Source organism: Camelus ferus, chromosome X, assembly GCF_009834535.1.
Source record: "Camelus ferus isolate YT-003-E chromosome X, BCGSAC_Cfer_1.0, whole genome shotgun sequence".
Lineage (NCBI taxonomy): Eukaryota > Metazoa > Chordata > Mammalia > Artiodactyla > Camelidae > Camelus > Camelus ferus.
The window spans coordinates 23,908,121-23,927,417 of record NC_045732.1 but is presented as its reverse complement, the minus strand read 5'-3'; the positions used below and the strand labels follow the sequence as shown (position 1 = coordinate 23,927,417).

General features: G+C 38.6%; 1 long non-coding RNA gene across 4 annotated transcripts in view; it reads left to right on the top strand.

Annotated features, from left to right (window-relative positions):
• Window positions 1–19,297, top strand: part of LOC116662020 — a 114,692-nt gene that overhangs the window by 26,397 nt on the left and 68,998 nt on the right. For 3 of the 4 annotated variants that reach the window (XR_004318000.1, XR_004317998.1, XR_004317997.1), the window contains exon 2: window positions 1,208–1,384. This is a non-coding gene — a long non-coding RNA (uncharacterized LOC116662020). Of the gene's footprint in view, window positions 1–1,207; window positions 1,385–8,461; window positions 8,560–19,297 lie in introns of those variants that run through there. The other variant, XR_004317999.1, reaches the window with a different exon arrangement.

Genomic DNA, 19,297 nt, shown 5'->3' with positions numbered 1-19,297 from the left:
TGGAAAAGTAATAAGCGTGTGTGTTCCTCAGGCTAAGATGCAAACAGTTTTGAAGATACACTCTAATTGTAAACACTTATTGAGGCCTCTAGGATAATAAAGACATACTGGAGACAAGTTTTCAATGCTTAGTTTTATCAGTCTTTGTGGACTATCACTTCTCTCTAAACTGGGACCTGAGCCTTTCCAGGCTTGGGTAGTTAGGGAGCGCAGAGGAGGGGCCATTGCGTAGCTTCACAGTTACAGTTCCAGAAATTTTGCTTCTCACTCACCAAAGGTGCAAGCCCCACTTCTCCATCCTCTGGTATTACCTTTATCCAGTCTGGGACTGTCCTGGTCCTCAGTTTCCCATTCCCCTGCTGGTTCACCATTTAATAGTTCTCAGTCTTCCCTCTTGCCCTCGGTTTCATTGTAAATGGATACTCTGAATCTAGTTACACAATTACTCCTCTTCCTCCTCCTCCTTGAAACAGCAGCCACACAGGCGCCACTAGTTATAACTGCCCCACCAGGACCCAGGACCTAGAGGTAGCTTGGCCACTGCACCCTTGCTCTTATTGGGAAACCACTCTTTCTACAAGGGTCACACCAACCGGTTATTGCTGAGACCCCTTTCTTTGCACTGTCATCTCCAGACCTCTTGGAGAGTCATTGAGGACTTCACCCTTGACTTCTTCTTACTCTCTCCCTCTCTATCCAATGTGATCATTATACCTGATGATTTTCACGATGCCCTGGCATGGCAGAGCCTATTCCAAAGTCATCTCTTGTAGCTCATGCAATCACTGCTGAAAATTTGGTGTTTTTTGCCAAGTATTTTAAATCCCTACAACTTTGAACTGGATAAAATCTGATCCATAGGACTTAAGGAAACTTGAGTGGCCATCTTGTTTATAACAAATTCCCTCCCTACTGAAAATGCTTTCCCAACTCCAGAGAGAGGAACTCCACCATTTTCCTCAGCATATTACTCTTATGTTTAACTTGGCTACTTTCAGTGGTAGCCCCCTGAATTTAAGGACCATGTCTCATCATTCTGTATCCTTCCTAGTGCTCAGGACACAGTAAATGCCCATTGGTGTATTGGTGTATTACTGTTTAAACTTTGATGGGAGGTAGTCAACTTTCTCCTTTAAAAAAAAAATTTTTTTTTTAATTCTTAATGTCCAGGTTACTATCATTGACTTGGCCCTCATTCTCCATGCAGGAGTAGAGAAGATTGAAAATAGAGTTGATTTTGTCTTACCCAACTTTGAGTTCAAAAGAATCTGATGACTGCTAAGAAAGAAAACCAACGGGAAACTGATATATAATTTATTTGGTACCTGGTACCCACAGGAAACATCTGTTGTGATTTTATAAGCCTGCACAAATTCAAAACAAGGTAAGTGAAGAAAATGTGTCTATTTAAAAGGCAGCAGAGCTGTCTTCTCTAAGCACATTAAGGAGAGAGATATCTGCAGCTTTATCTGGCAATTATATATAATCTCACAGGCCATACAGCTATTTTATTCATTTAATTAAAAATGGAAAATGTATTATAATGAAAAAAGTAAGCTGCGGAAAATGATGAACCACCCTTCCGGAGTTCCTAACCTCTTTTTTTTTCCCCCCATTTTGTGTGGTTAAGCTTTCCTGGCAATTAAGATGTTTAAAACAATGGAACGAAAGTACAGAGTTATGGGATGGCTGGTTAATTTCCTCATGAAGTTATTTTTTAAATCCCTTGCCAATTACTCAGTAAGCAAAAAACTTAAATATCGATGTTAATTACTTTCATTAGTGCTGACAGTAGTAGTTTGCACTAATGATAAGGTTTGTTCTCTGCTCAATTTGCTGAGCTGAGTTGTGAATTATTAATGGGTACAAGGACTACTTTACCACAGATGGAAATACTTTGCAGACTTTTTCAAAAGGCATGTCAACAGAATCCTCAATGTTTAGACCAGCTTCCTATGGACATCCCTAAATACTGTGTTAAACGAATCTTTCTGTCCATCTACCCTTCTACTAATCACTGGGGCTATGATCAGTGTGCTTTAGCTCCAGACAGTATGATTCTCCATATGAAGCTGCATCAGGACTGTGATAGACTTCCTGCTTGGTCCTGAGTCATTGTGAAACACTGGGCAAGTCAGTTCTCTGGATTTCTTTGACCCATGTGTAAATTAAGAGAGTTGAATTCAACGTCCCTCCTCCTACCTTGAAATTTGATTGTGAGTCCAGCTAGGTTCAGGCCTTAAATGAAAAACTCCTCTAGCCCAGTCCAGGTGAATATGAGGTCAATGTAGTAAGACTCAATTCTGGTTTGATACTCTAAAGATCATGAATCAGTACTTAGTTTTAAGTCTTCATGTGACTCCTCCCCACCCCCGCATCCCACCCAACTCCATGCAGTACCAGGGTGAGAGCCAGACAGATGACTAATTACTACTCTTGGACCAGTTGTAAGAAGACTTATCAACCGTTGAGTCATCGGGGAAGAGGATCACACGCCTGAGTAGCAGCCTGTGTCTGGGTATAATAATAACCAACCTTCAGACTTGTACAGTGCTCTGAGCTCTTTTAAGTATTTCACACATCTTTTCTCATTTTACCCAGAATAGAATGAGGGTGATGATGAAGATAGTCTGGAAGCACATTTTCAAGGGACCAGGGTTGAGGGTTTCAATCTTAGGCAAAATGAAGGACTGCATTTTTCCTCCGGGATGAGATTGCATTTATGTTGTTCTTCCTGAATTTCATTAGCTTCTCACTCCCAACTTGAAAGAAGGCTGTGAAAGGCAAGGAAGACATTGAGAATGTGGTAGCAAATGCTGAATATAAAGTGGAAAAAATGGAAGTCTTCCCTTTGAATTTAAAGAAAATAATGGTCTTGGCACTCTCATCATTGGGTTTGATATTGAAACAGCCTGCAGATTGTCTGAGCCAGGGAAATTGCATAAATCTGAAACTTGAGGCCAGGACTGCTTGAAAAGATAGATAGATTCAAGGATGTGGCCAGGTTGCTGAGACTGATTGTACAAATTTAGCAGGAGTAACTTAATTTTTTTGTTTCCACTGTTCTTCAATAACAAAACCTCCAAAACACTAAAAGACTATCAAGGCTTTGAAACAGATAGGAATAGCAGATACATCTTGAGTTTTCCTTCAGACAGAGTTCCCGAATACCCTGGGAGATGGGCGGAGAGGGATCTATTCCTGGGAGCATTGTGAATTTGTCTGTCTCAAACCGCAGCGACCTGGCTTGCCTGAAAATGGCCAGGTTAAATATTGCACTTAAAAACCTTGGTTTCATCATGTTTGTTATAAATATTACTATAAAAAGAAAATAAATATATTTGTGTGTATATATGGATGTGTATATATACATGTATGTTTTTTCTCCCCCTTAAAGAGATGATGATGTGGGTTTTATATTTGACTTGGTTTTTTAAAAAAATCTGTTTCTATCAGGGCTGTTGGAACTCTGCAAAGCCTTCTGGACCTCCTTTGGCTATAACTATACTATGTTAAAATCTTTAAAAGTGAGCTCTAGACTGAGACTTCCTGGGGTATTAAGCACAAACTAAAAGTAGGGGAAAAACAAACTAGAGGGAAGGAACCATTTCTTTTTTTTTTCTTACTTCACTTTGTTTATTTGTGATAAATTTCTTTTTTTTTAATTGAAATATAGTCAGTTTACCATGTTGTGTCAGTTTCTGGTGTACAGCATGTTTCAGTCTTACATATACATACATACGTTCCTTTTCACATTCTTTTTCATTATAGGTTACTATAAGATATTGAATATAGTTCCCTGTCCTATACGGTAGAAACTTTATTTTATATGTAGTAGTTAGTACCTGCAAATCTCAAACTCCCCAATTTATCCCTTCCCACCCTCTTCCACCCTGGTAACCATAAGTTTGTTTTCTATGTTGGTGAGTCTGTGTCTGTTTTGTAAATAAGTTCCTTTATGTCTTTTATTTTAGATTCCACGTTTAAGTGGTATCATATGGTATTATACCTTCTCTTTCTGGCTTATTTCTCTTAGAAAGATGATCTCCAGGCCCACCCATGTTGCTGCAAATGGCATTATTTGTTTCTTTTTTATGGCTGAGTAGTATTCCATTGTATATATATACCACAATTTCTTTTTCCAGTCATCTGTGAATGGACATTTAGGTTGTTACCATGTCTTGGCTATTGTAAATAGTACTATTATGAACATTGGGGTGCACGTATCTTTTCAAATTAGAAGACATCATTTTTTATTGACTTGTGTGTGTAGTGTGGGGTGGGGGGGGATCCACCTCACCATGGCAACCTCACCAACCAACTCAGTTTTTATCCTGTAGCCTCCCTACTTGAGAACCAAATAGGCTAAAGTCCACACATCTGTGTATTCCCATGGTTCTCCCAGTGTGGTCAGCAGAATCACCTGGAAACTTGTTAGAGATGCAGATTCTCAGCCCTACTCCAGACCTGCTGAATCAGAAACCCAGCAGGGTGCAGCCCAGCAGTCTGTTTTAACAAACAAGCCCTCCAGATGATTCTGATGCAGGTTCAAGTTTGGGAACTGCTAGTGTTTGCTCATAGAGTGGGTCTCAACCTTGTCCGAGAAGTGTGATCACCTGGAGAACTTTAAAAAGAAACGTGCAGATCTGGTCTCCACCTCTTGGTATTCTAATTTAATTGGTCTGGGGTGTAGCCTGATCATTGAAATTGCAAAACCTCTCCAGGTGACCCTATTATTCAGACAAGCAGGAGACCCACCCACTGTGCTATCAACCCACTCTCTTATAAGGGGCAGTTTTCAAAAAAGAAAAGCAGGACGCCGCTTTTGACAGAAAAACAAAGCAAGATAGGAGTTTGGGGGAAAGACAGATAAAATGAGTTACATATACAGAATGCCTTCTGCTCTATCTAAAGGCGGCTGAGTCAGTCTCCATACCCTTTTTAAGTGATGATTAATTCTCCAGGTAAGACCATTCTTCTCTGTGAGAAATTGTCTTGCTTTTGTGGTTGACGCACTTCAAAATTTATGTCAGAAAGAAAGAGTCCTATGGGATTCTGATGGCAAAAATTATAGGAAATAGCATGAAAATTTTGAAAAAGTTACTTGGCAATTCAAGAATATTGGTCAGAAATCACCAGCGTTGCTCTTGTTTTTTAAGACCTTAAATGACCAAGCTCTATTTTAAGTCTGCATTTCTTTTATTTCATTGACTCTTACAGTCAGAAGGCACATTAGAGGCTGCAGATCCTAAAGGAATATTCCCTTCTGTTTCTGTGGGTTGGTGGCTTAAACTAGAAATTTGCCAGGAAACTTAACTACACTTGAACCAACCAATTATTGTATTCTTTTATATTAACAAGAAAGTTGTTTCATATTAACAAGTTCAAGTGGAAATGTTTCTGTTTATAAGTTATACCTATTTATCTTAGTTCTGCTTTGGAGAACTCCTAAGTGGTTAAACAACCACTCCTAAGAGGCGGGTTGTTTAAAATCCTTTCCAGGTCAAGGAAGGATGTATAAACATAACTCACAAGTCTGGTTGCGGTTTTAAGGGTGGTGATCATGTGGCTATTACTCATAACCTTTTCCCTGTTGGTTTTGAGCCAACTGGAAATATACATACAAGTTAGATATCACTGCAAGTTCCACATTATTGTGGGTAAATTGGGGCTTTGGCCTGAAAACATTTGGCATCCACCGCTTCCCTCTGAATTGGGCTGAGTTTGTTGAAGGGCAGAGAAGCATCTCTGTATGTTTATCTACCACCTCCTCCTGTAGGGGCAAACAGAACTCCCTATGAACTCTGAAAGATTAAAGCCCACAAGTTCAGGGTCTACACATGCCTGAGCCTCTTTTTCCTCTTCTCTACTGAAGACAGGTGGGCTGAAGAGAGAAACCCAAAGAGTTCCTTCCATACTGGTACCTCCCAAGAGAAGAGAGAAAACTGGAGGTGTGTGGTGATAAGTTCCTGTCCTCCAGCGTACATCAAGCCTTCGGAAAGGCGGTTATTGTTTGCCATATAAATTTGTGCTTTCTCTTTTTTTAAAAAATTAAAAATCCCAAGTTTATGTAGCCATTCTATATGTAAGAAGATCTCCAGTCCCCTCACCATGAACTATGCTGATTATCCTTATGTGAACATGATTCCCTTTGATTCTGTTCCTCTAAAGGTGTGATATACAGAAGTGGAGGGGGGCAGTGATTTTTTAAAATTTGTTTTTAATTTTTATTTTTTAGATACCTTTGAGTGGTTGGTACTTTGCGATCTTGTTTAGTAAATCTTTCCTTACCCCAGTGGCATAAAGATAGTCTCTTATATTTTTTTGAAATATTTTAAGAATATTGCCTTTCACATTTAAGTCCCTATATTATGGAGAGTTGATTTTTTTTTAAATCAAGGAAGAAATCCAATTTTATTTTCCTCCATATGTGTAACTAATTGTTTCAGCAGATTTGTTCAAGAGTCCAACCTTTCCTCCAATTTCTTATGCCCCTTCTGTCATGTACCAAGTTTCCATTTAGGCAGGAATCTGTTTCTAGGCTCTCTGTTTTGTTACTGAGGTCAATTGGCCTATTCCTATGCCCAAACCACAATAGTTCAATTGTTATAATTTATAGAAAGGTTTTATATCTGATATGAGTTCTCACACCTTGTTTTTCTTCGGAAGTGTCTTGGTCTATTGTTCTTGAATATCATTTTTAGAATCAGCTTGTTAAATACCTTTAAAAAACTTGTTAGGATTTTTATTAAAATATCATTGAATCTACAGATGAGTTTGGTGTGAAGAGAGCCTTATGAAATTGTATTCTTATCCATGGATGTATTTCTCCATTTAACTCTTTATTAATATCTTTGAATATCTTTATTTTCTCAATAAGTCTTTAACACAACTTTCTATTTGTTCTTATGTGCCTTGTATTCATTTGTTGTGGTTTTAAATGGTGTCTTTTTTTTTTTTGGGGGGGGGGCAGGGGGTAGGTAATTAGGTTTATTTATGTATTTTACCTTTTAGAGGAGGTACTGGGGATTGAACCCAGGACTTTGCTAACTTTGCTGGTTGCTAACTAATGCATTGTAGTGTGGTTGCACTCTTGCTAAACCCTCTTAATAAGACTATATCTTTATAGATTATCTTAGTTTTTCCACACAGACAATCATAGCATCTGTCAGGTTTATTTCTTCCTTTTGAGTTCTTACGAGCTTTTATTTATTTTCCTTGTCTTAATTGCCTGACTAGGGCATCCAGGCCAACACTGAATAGAAGTGGTGATAGCGACCATTCTGTTTTCCACTTTCAAAAGAGATTCTTTTAACATTCCCAGTGTGGTGTTTGCTGTAGGATTTTTTTTTTTTTTTTTTACTTTTATGGCCCTTAGAAATCTAGCACTTGATACCAGCTTCTTTCTGCTGGAATCTCTAGGTGGCCATTTCCATCATAGGTCGCTTTAAGTTTTTCGGGCGTGAGAGACAAGTTTTCTATGTCTTCCAAATACAGGAAATATACTTAAGCGTGAGCGCGCTGGGTGGAACCATGGAAATGCCTCAGATTAGACTTGAGGTGGGAAGGTAGCACCACCTCAATCCTCCCCAACAAGGGAAGTGGGAAATCACAGTTTGGGAATAGCTTTCTCAGATGATATATCTTCATCAAATCTTGGCCCATTTCTGCATTCTGACTCCCTTTTATATCCTTGTTCTGCCTGGGGGTTCCAAAGGTCATGAGACTGGTTCTTAAATAAGTGTTTGCAAATTGCGTACGTGAGAGCTTCAGTTGCACACTCACCTTGGTATCTGATATTTCCTTATTGGTGTCCCAATTACAAATGAGTCTGGAAGAATCCAGCTGAACATCCAGTGACACCTGTATATTTAGCTTGTTGAAGCCTGAATCTCAGCACTAGTTACCCTGCTCTTAAAGAATATGAGGACTTTAGAAAGCTTTAACTTTCCTTACCCAATTCTGACTATCCTTTTATTGTCTACTGCGTTAATTGTATCTTGTGTTTAATATCACAAATTTGGAAACTAGCGTTGCTTTATAGAGATGATACTTGTTTACATTTCCCCACAGTTTACCATAGTCTTGGCCCACTATTCCTTCTTGCATCTCAGACTTGCCTTCTGTAATCATCTTCCTTTGTCATGACCTGAATTCTTCAGAATTTCTTTTTGGAAGGTCTGTTGCTAGCATACTCTCTGTGTTTGTCCTGAGAGTCCTGTATCCGAGGAGCCAAATCAACTGCTGCTCAAGACTGCCATTGGGAGGATAAAGGAGAACCATTCATCCCCCAGCTTGTAGCTCCTATTGGTCAAAGTTTGACCCACAGAGTGTTAGCTCTCTCTCATGACCAAGTTGTGTACAGTGACGCCACTGGGTCATAGTGGCAGGTTGCTTCAGGAGGGAAGCAAGAGGTGCAATGCCCAGGTATAAAATGAGGCACTGTCAGTTTGGTCCTATCTTCAGGAGCATACGTTTTACTTGGCTGGAATCTGCAGAGCTGGAGATCACAGTGGCAACTTGTACAAGTGTTGGGTAAAGCCAAGAGGATATGAAGTGGTATGAAATAAGTGGCCGATTTCGCTGTGTGTTTTGTGATTTGTATTCTTCCTTCCTTCCTCTCTTGCTCTCTTCCTTTTGTGATGAGTAATATTTGTAGAAACTGTCATCTCTGAGAATTCTTTAAAACCTGGGTTTAATGTGCTTTCTTCCAGAAAGCAGTTGGGTTTACTTCTGGGAGATTTCTGGACCTCTTAAAGTAAGTCTCTGCCAGTGTTTTTTTTTTTTTCAGTTCTTGGAAGGTGGGTGATTTCTAGATCCAGTTCTGCATGAACACCAGTTTACAGTTGTAGATGATCAGGAGAGACCCTGCCACCCCCACCACCAAAGAAATGACTAAGGAAGGAAAATGACTTTGTTATAACTCTGTTACCTGGAATATCCCCCCTTTTCAGTTAGTATAGCTCCTAAGGGACCAACCATTACAAAGAAACCTATTCAGCTTTTCTCTTTGCTTGAGCCTGATCACTGTTCCTTTAAAACCCAAAACTCTAGGCAGCCAAGGATCTGCAGATAACATCAGGGCAGCTGTGGGCGGTAGCATTTTGTTCTCTCTCTGGATTCTTGCTTTTGCTTCTTTTTAGCCAGTGAAGACTTCATTATCTTGCTAGTTCATCCACCTATCCAGTGAGTCCGTGTATCTTGCTACCTAGCTCCCATGTACAGGGGAGGTGTGTGTGTGTATGTATACATATAAATATTTATACATAAATTTATATTCCAACCTTTTTAGGTATTCTGTAGTAGGAGGTTTTTTTTTTTTTTTTTACAATATTATCTGTTCTGTTAAATTAAGATCAAATTGCTGTTGAATTTTAAGTTAACTTTTAAGGGGTTTGTTATTTCTACCTCCTTTGCATTACCTGAAAATTGATAAGCACGTTCTTTGTGTCTTTCTGTAGCTAAGGTCTTAGCATGTCTAGTGCTAAGAGCTCTTGGAAGCCCCTGTTGACATTCTCTTCCTTGGAGTTCTTTTCTCAGGAACTCTGAGGTTCAGTACTGCCCAATTCCCTACATTCTGTCCTGTCCCTGAGGACAAGTGTATGGACCTCTGTCATTTTAAAAGAAAATAGTTGCGAATGTGTCCTAGTTATCTTTTGCTGCATAACAAATCAACTCCCCCAATTATGTTATTTTATATTTTATTATATTTTATCATTTTATTATATATTATCTTTCACAGTTGAAGTTGTTGACTGAGTCCAGCTGGGCAGTTCTCATCTGGGGTTTCTCATGCAGTTGTAGTGGATGGGGTTGGAGTCATCTCAAAAGTTTTCTTCACTCACAGGTTTTAAGGTTGAGGCTGGCTGTCAACTGGGACTTCACCTGAGCTATGGTTAGATGACACGGCTGGAGCAAGTGGTCCCTCCGTGTAGCCTGGGCTTCCTCATAGCATGGTGGCTGGATCCCAAGGGAGAGAGTGAGTTCTAGTCTTGTATGTTGTAAATCTGCTGTATTTTATTTGTTATAAGAGAGTTGCCAAGACTAGCCAAATCCATGGGGTGGGGAACTGGACTCCATCTTTTTGAAAGTGGATCAAAGAACTTGTGGACATCAGTTACAACCACCACAGATCTAAGTAGACAGACGTAGGAGGGTTTCATGTTTTCAAATTCGAACAAGTTTTTTATTGCCATGCTCATTGCTCTTCAATTTGTGATCCTTCTTGGTGGAAACACAAATGTGCATTTTCCCTTAATTTTATTACTCAATGGGTTTCCCTCACTAAATCTTCTGAACCTACCTTTTTCTATATTCAAGCCCTGAGGTTGCATCCAACCTACAATAATTTTTAACATGTCTTCCGGGACTATTTAAACAACTTTTATCTGGTTTCTCTGCCTCCAGTTTTACCTTCCTCTTCTGCACTGATAGTCTTCTGAGCAGCACATCTGATCGTGTTTCTCTGATGGCTGAAAAATCACTGGTGGCTCTTTATCTCCAGTTCTTCAACATGGCACAGAAGACCTTCCTTCTCCTCTTTCATGCCTCATCTCTCATTTTCCAGTTTCTCTTTACACTCTAGCAAAACTAAACACTATGCCTGTTCACATCTCTGTGCCTTTGAATATGTCAGTTCCCCCTCCCTAGAATGTCAGTCTCTGACTTGCCTGGCCATCTCAAGCATTCACAAATATATCAGTATTCCTGTATCAGTAGCGCCCATTTGTCCAGTCTACGGGCTCAATCTAAATAGCTTTTCTTTTGAAACACTCTGAGTTCAAATCTGCTAGAATTCTCTACTATTTCTTTTTGGTAGGATGTAACAAATATGGGAACTTTTCCCTTCTGACGTTAGAAGCAGCACTTGTCAGCTCCGGTTGAGAGCTCAGCAATCTTTGGGACTCACCCTGATCGTCCAAGGCCAGTGGTCAATTTTTCTCAAGAATAGTCTCACCCCTCTTTCCTTTGGTGACAGTATCCATCGTCATAATCTCATTGTTGTCTCCAACTGTGAGAATAGAGCCCTAGAGAATTTTCTTAAATATCAACCTGAACTAAGACTTGCCTGTAGAGAGACAACTTAAAAGAAAAAATAATTCAGCAAAATAAAAGAAATGCAGCAGTATAAAATATAAATAGCATTGCAGATGTAATACAGCATATAAAATTTTAAGGCATAAAAAACTAGGGAGAAGAAAATGAAAATGGCCATTGTTGATATACTGTAATTTCAACTCCCCTATTGTGGGCCATATCAATATTTCCAGTTTTCCCATTTAAATAACATGGGAACCAATATTTTTATGCACTAAAAGTTGTTTTCTCTTAATCTGATTCTATCTTTTTTATATATTCCCAGAAATGGAACTAGTAAGTCAAAGAATGAGTTCTTTTAAGCCTCTTGATATGTTAACCAAATTCCCACCATTCTTCCCAGCGAGAGCTCTGTTTCATTGCACCCTCACAAGCTTCGGCATTGTTATTATTTTTTTTTAAGTTTTGATAATTTGAAAACTAAAAAGAAAATCTTGCTTTAATGTATAATCCAGTCAAGTTGACTGTTTTCCATATTTTTATGGATGGGATATGGATTGGACCTTGAAAACAAGAGAGATTTAGGTGGGCTTAGAAGAGTCCATTGGACCTTACAGGTGAGAAGAATTGCATTGAAAAAGCTCTTAACAATGACTCTTGTATCCAGATTATTTTCCTCAAAGATAATTTTTGTATTCTCCATGATGTCTTCAAAGATGGTAGAATTGCTATACGCCGTCTCACTGAGATTTCAAATACGTCATAAACAAGACTGTGTAACAGTTAAATCTTCATCATCCCTCAGATTTCTATTTAAAATATTTCTGTTCAGGTTTATCCCCTGCGTTCTAAATAAGGTGACCCATATTTACGGCATCTGATGAGTTCTACATAGCTTATTTATGAAAGAGGATGAAATTTAAATTTTCATAAGTTGGTGCCAATTAAAGTATGTAAATGAATGTTTCCTGCAGTTTCTGTTGTTGACTTCATTTCTTTTAACTTTTTTTCACTCACTAGCTCTGTGTCTACTTATGGTAAAGGTGCCACACAGGGTGTTTTGATAAAATTAGTATTTGGCTCTCTTTGTAACTACCTTTTAAGATGACTGGGACATACTCACACTCTTGCCCCAGAACTTAAATGAACATGTCAACTGAGCCACCGGCCATATTATCCCTCTGTCCCCAGACTGGCCAACTTTAATTTCTAAGGTCTCTGGGGAAGTGATTCCTTTAGTCTGTATCTTAACCACCAATCTCAGCCAGCTGGTTTTTTCTCCCATAAGGTGTTTCCCTCCCTTATTTAAGCTTGATTTCAACTAGAAAACAATTCTTTGATTGGAAGTACTCATGTCAGGAGATTCTCTAGGACCTACATGCAGCATATGCTTCCCTGTCTCCTAGGGAGATGGACATTTTTGTTCCTTGCATTGGTCATTGAACCAATTTACTAATGAAAGTACTGTGACAATGGAAGGTTTAGAATTTGTATATCAGGGAAATGATTTTACGAACAGGGTGTCCATCTGCTGTACTGAATGTTCGCATCTTTATAAAACATCTTTTTAAAAAATATATATTTAACTAAGCATCCCAGTTTCTTCATTTACTGTTAGTTTCTGTCTGTGTACCAGTGCAAACATTTTGAATTACTATCCTAGCTAAATATGACTGTCTGTTTTCCTCCCTTAGTACAAAACAATCTGTTCAGTTCCAAAGGCCAATAGCACCTACATAATGTTAGAAAAAGGGTTTGCCCAACAAAAGAGCTGTTTATTGTACTATGATAAGTTAATTTAACTATTCTGGGCCTTGGTTTCCTTATCAGTAAGACAGGGGTCTGCAGTAGATAGTCTTTATTTTTTTTAATTTTTTTTAATATTTTTATTTTTTTAACATTTTTTATTGATTTATAATCATTTTACAATGTTGTGTCAAATTCCAGTGTTCAGCACAATTTTTCAGTCATTCATGGACATATACACACTCATTGTCACATTTTTTTCTCTGTGAGTTATCATAATATTTTGTGTATATTTCCCTGTGCTATACAGTGTAATCTTGTTTATCTATTCTACAATTTTGAAATCCCAGTCTATCCCTTCCCACCCTCCACCCCCCTGGCAACCACAAGTCTGTATTCTCTGTCTATGAGTCTATTTCTGTCCTGTATTTACGCTTTGTTTTTGTTTGTTTGTTTGTTTTTGTTTTTGTTTTTTAGATTCCACATATGAGCGATCTCATATGGTATTTTTCTTTCTCTTTCTGGCTTACTTCACTTAGAATGACGATTTCCAGGTCCATCCATGCTGCTGTAAATGGTATCATTTTATTTTTTATGGCTGAGTAGTAGTCCGCTGTATAAATATACCACAGCTTCTTTATCCAGTCATCTATTGATGGACATTTAGGTTGTTCCCATGTCTTGACTATCGTAAATAGTGCTGCTGTGAACATTGAGGTGCATGTATCTTTTCAAATTAGAGTTCCCTCTGGATATATACCCAGAAGTGGGATTACTGGATCATATGGTAGGTCTGTTTTCAGTCTTTTGAGGAATCTCCATACTGTTTTCCATAATGGCTGCAGCAAACTACATTCCCACCAGTAGTATAGGAGGGTTCCCTTTTCTCCACACCCTCTCCAGCATTTATTGTTCGTGGACTTTTGAATGATGGCCATTCTGACTGGTGTGAAGTGATACCTCATTGTAGTTTTGATTTGCATTTCTCTGATAGTGATATTGAGCATTTTTTCATGTGCCTGTTGGCCATTTATATGTCTTCATTGGAGAATTGCTTGTTTAGGTCTTCTGCCCATTTTTGGATGGGGTTGTTGGTTTTTTTGTTGTTAAGTTGTATGAGCTGTTTATATATTCTGGAAATGAAGCCCTTGTCAGTTGCATCATTTGCAGATATTTTCTCCCATTCCGTAGGTTGTCATTTTGTTTTGCTTATGGTTTCCTTTGCTGTGCAAAAGCTTATAAATTTAATTAGGTCCCATTTGTTTATTTTTGCTCTTATTTCTATTGCCTGGGTAAACTGCTCTAGGAGAACATTGCTAAGATTTATGTCAGAGAATGTTTTGCCTGTGTTTTCTTCTAGGAGATTTATTGTGTCTTGTCTTATATTTGTCTTTAAGCCATTTTGAGTTTATTTTTGTGTATGGAGTGAGGGAATGTTATAACATCATTGATTTACATGCTGCTATCCAGCTTTCCCAACATCACTTGCTAAGGAGACTGTCTTTTCTCCATGCTTACCCCTTTCTTTACTGGTGAGACAACTAATGACAAACCTTCCACCGACCCAAGATGTGCACTCAATGTTTTTGACTTTAGGTCCAGGGTTTCAGGGCTTCTTTCTTTTTTTTATTCTTATTTTTTATTAAAGTGTGGTTGATTTACAATGTTAGTTTCAGGTGTACAGCAAAGTTATACATATACATACCTGCACACATACATATATATTTCAATTTCTTTTCCATTACAGCTCATTACAAGAAACTGAACATAGTTCCCTGTGCTCTATAGTAGGTACTTGTTTATTTTATATATAGTAGTGTGTATCTGTTAATCCCAAACTCCTAATCTATCCCTCCCACCCCCCTTTCCCCCCTGATAAGCAGTTTGTTTTCTATGTCTGTGAGTCTATTTCTGGTTTATAAATAAAATTTATATAATTTTTAAGATTCCACATATAAGCAACATCATATGATATTTGTCTTTCTCAGTCTGACTTACTTCACTTAGTATGATAATCTCTAGGTCCATCCATGTTGTTGCACATGGCATTATTTCATTCTTTTTATGGCTGAGTAGTATTCCATTGTATATATAGCACTTCTTCAATCATCTGTTGATGGATATTTAGGTCATTTCCATGTCTTGGCTATTGTAAATAGTGCTGTTGTGAACATTGGGGTACATGTATCTTTTCGAATTAACATAGTTTTCTCTGGATATATGCACAGCTTATTTCTAACACTTCACTGTGATAGAAATTGAGTGACTTTTACCCATTTCATTTAAATGAGATGGTAGAGGAGAGGTGATGGGGAAGATGGGGAAGAAATTTACAGGCAGAGAAATTACCAAGAAGGAAGGCCTACAATCAGGAAAGACATTGGCTTGCTTGAAGAACTAAAAGAAAACCAATGTGACCAGTACAGAGAGTGAGGGGGATAAACTGAGAGATGGGGCTGGAGAGGTGGCCAGAAGCCACGTCATCTATGACTTTTTTCTCATATTAATTCATTTGGATCTTTTTCAGAGATGAGAAGCCATTGAAAGTTTTCAAATAGGAAAGTTTCATGATGTGGTATTTGCTTCATTGGGACTTTCTGTCCAACATTTAATCTCCAGTACCTAGTACACTGTCTGGCACATAGTGGCCCACAAAATATTTGAGGAATGAATAAAATAATGGAACAAGAAATGAATTTATAGTGTGGAGAAGAGACCAGTAGCAGGGAAGGGGAGTTATTAGGGAAGTATTGCAGTATTCCAGCCAGAGGTGTCTCGCTCTATGGTGGATACGTTAGAGGTGGAAAGAAGCAGATACCTTTGAGATCCTGTGTTTAGAACCATCAGGACTTGGTCAGAGTGTGGGAGATACTGAGGAGGACTCCAGGTTTTCTGGCTTAAGCAATGTGGTGGTTAGAAGTAGCATTTATGGAAATGGGGAAGAAAGGTGGAGCAGATTTTGGAAAAGACCAGGAGCTTGATCTTCAACATGATGCATCTGGGATGCCTGGGAGAAGATAGCCAAATTGAATAACAGGTTATCAGTTAGATGTGTCAGACTGGTAGTTAGAAAATTTTGGTTAGTTATGTAAATTTGGACATTATCTTCAAATAGATATTATAAATAAACAATAGGCAAGTGTTTAGAAAAGAAGCAGAACCTAGGCCTTAGGAAATTGACCTTTAGAGTTCTGGTGGACAAGGTGGGCCAAGCAAAGAAGCTAGAAGAGCAGTGTCCAATGAAGGAGGATACAAAATCAGAAAAGCAAGGCATCATGGAAGTGAAGAAGAGTCTTTCAGGAAGGAGGAGAAGGGGTTAACAGTGTAGAATTCTCCAGAGAGAATTAAATGGTAATAATCAGTGTGAAGCTAGGATTCTATGTAATAGATTGAATCATATGAAACTACTATTTTTTACAGTTAAAGAATGGTCAAATATTGATAATTTTCTATGGTTTAACATAACACATAGTTTGCGTGAACGGGATATATTTCAAGGGAACATCTCTTCCATTAGGTGAGGAACCTCTGTAACCACAGTAGTACCCCACCACATACACTTCTCTTTGTCTTCCTGTTTACCTAGCTTCTTTGAGTAATTTTTTATTTACTTGGCTTTTACTCTTAAGGTTGGGGAAGCCATTGAAGGATTGTAAGCAGGGAGTGACAAACCTGATGAGGGTTTGTTTCTTTTGACTATAAACTTTTGGGCTCATGTTTGTTTTCACCCTCAGCTTTTTGCCCAGCAAGTGGTTCATAGCAAGAGTTCAATGCTTTTTGTATCCCAGAGAGGTTCTTTCTTGAACACGGAGGACAAGTTCCAGTCTGAAAGTATTTCCTCTAATATTTTAAAATATAGGCATTTAAGTCTCACTATACAAATGATATGACTCTTTGGTTTACCTGTTACTGCTTTTGTTATCCAAATGGTGGTGTTGGCCGGTTCAGTGTAGAAATGTCCCGAGTTACGGAGTCAAGGCTGGTTCACTTGGATGTCAGCATAGACCCTGGACGAGGAGTTCGGAATCCTGCCATCTGCTGTGGCATCATGAGCTAGTTCTTGTTACCTCTGAAAGCTTAAGTTTGTTAACTTTTTTCTTCTATTTTCATTATTTTTCCAGTAACTAGATCAAACGGAATGATTTTTAATGTTCTTGTAGTTTTAACAGTTGATGCCTCTATTAATGATTTAATATTCAGACTGAATGACTGTTCTGTTCATTTATTTATGTTTTGTCTTAGGAAGTTGTAAGGTGGCTACTCAGTGGCCAGGACCTGAGGCCAATGTTGACATGCTTTGTTTATCCCCTCAGAATAGGTTTTAATGTTAGCTAATCTTCTCAAATTGCAGGATCTCACGTACAAATTTAGATCTATAGTCTCTCCAAAAGAAAATCACGATCTTTGGCTCCATGGGCCTGTTGTTCTTACAGGGTAACAATCAGCTGGATCTGAGCAGCGACTGCCCCAGTTAGGCTGGCAGTTCACATTCTAGTTCATGACCCTCACCATTCTGTGCTGTTTTTCAGACCCTGCACACTTCCCACGTGATTGTCCCAGACCTTGTAGGTATTTCAGCTTGGTCGATGTGTGATGTGAGCCCTCTACAGGTGTAAAGCTCAGGTTCTTACTTCTTTTTGCTGAGAGATGTTGGGGTTTTACTCATCTAAATGGCAACCTGCCTATTACAGAAAAATGTGGTTTCACTTTCGTAGCTTTTTGGATGATGAAAGAACAAAAACGAACTAGTGTTAAAACAAAGATGAAAACATAACTTACGAAGTTTCTTCCATTTGAAGTGTTTCCTTTCTAGTGTCCCCATTTGGGCTACTTTGATCTGAAAAGTCTGAAAAATGATGTCCTTCTTAAGAGTATTGTTAAAGAATTAAGAAACCAGGAGAAAATCAAAGGTAATGCCAAACCAATCATGGTTTCCAAAGTTTCCAGAGATAAATTATCTTTCCAAATGACCCAGAATAATAGGGTGAGAAGAAGTGCTTTAAACAATAGCTCCTCAGTGACATTCTCCTTGTCTGCCTCCCCAGTCATGGCAGAACAATAGGCTTTGAATCTGAGCCTAATATGGAATTGAAAAATTGCAGACTTAGGGTTTATGATGAACACAACCCAGCTGGAGCATTCATTGAACAATGGCAGGAAGGTTTGGTGAAGCCAATCGGCCTGCTGTGGTTCTGCCACAAGGGAACGATGAGTTTTAAAGGACACAGCCTAATTTCTCTCTGCAGCTGGGTGTCATTGACTAATGAAAATATATTGGGACGCTGCTCATGGGTTATTGTTCCATGTAACTGCACCTCTTAGCTGGGGATTTGTAAGCAGGCCATGATTGAAAGCAATATGACTCTGCTCGGTTATTAAAATATTCCAAATACAGCCTGCCATATTTATTGGAAACAAAGTTTGACAAGATTATGTTGATACGAGGAGCGGATAATGAAACATCACCGTGCACAGGCACTGCCAATGTCAACTGGGCAGAATTACAGTCCTTAAATATTTATATAGGAAACTGAAATGCAACTATTAATACTTCCAGGAAGTGATACAGTGTGAGAGGAGAAAAAGACATGAGGAATAGGATGCTGGGCTACTTGCAACAAGCCAATTTATCATTTTTATAAAATGGCTGCATGTCTCATTTGCAGGAAGTCTTCAAAGAATGGGAAAAAGCTTAACTACGTCTAAACCTCTAAAAATTAGGCAGGTTTAAACAAAAGTGTCTCAGACCTGATGACTAAATTGGCGTTTAAGAAGGACTTCATTTTTACGAGGGTTATGTCTTTTGGACCGATTGAAACTTTAGCCTATTAATTTAGTCACTTAAAAAGAATAAGAAATTAACTTGTGAAATGTAATTTCATTTTACTTTACTTTGGTATTATTTTGGGGAGAAATCTCTAAGAGCCAACGGAGGCAAATGTCCAGACAGGCATATTCACCTTAAAAAGCTATAAAAAGCAACAGGAAAGGCATTAGTCTAAGAATCAGATCTGGTTTTAATCCAGGGTTTGCCTCTAGTTGGATTTATGAGAAAGTTGCTTTCTCATTCCCGGCTGAATTTCCACACTTCCAGTGGTATATACTTTCTGTGTGTGTGTGTGTGTGTATGTATTTTTTTTTTTGAGGGAGGAGGATTTGATAATCTCTTAATTTTTCTCCAAGTAGTTTAAGAGAATGCATGTCTTATACTCAGCAATTTTACCCATTTCTGAAACCTAATTTCTTAACAAAGTCTACATCCATTGATACTGGAGGAACTAGCAAGGAGAGCTGTGAAGAGCCAGAACTTTCCTGGATTCTGGGGCCTTTGGATTCTGCCCACCCCAACCCTCCCTTTTGCTCTTCCCTCCCACTGTCATGTAGTCCTCGTGCTCTGCACGCTCTCTGCCCCTCACCTTTTCTCCATCTGCCCCTTGGTCTCCTCATTCTCGGCCCATTAGTAACCCCTCTCTGGGGTGGGCAGGCCAGGAGTGATTTTTGCAGGCCTGAGGTC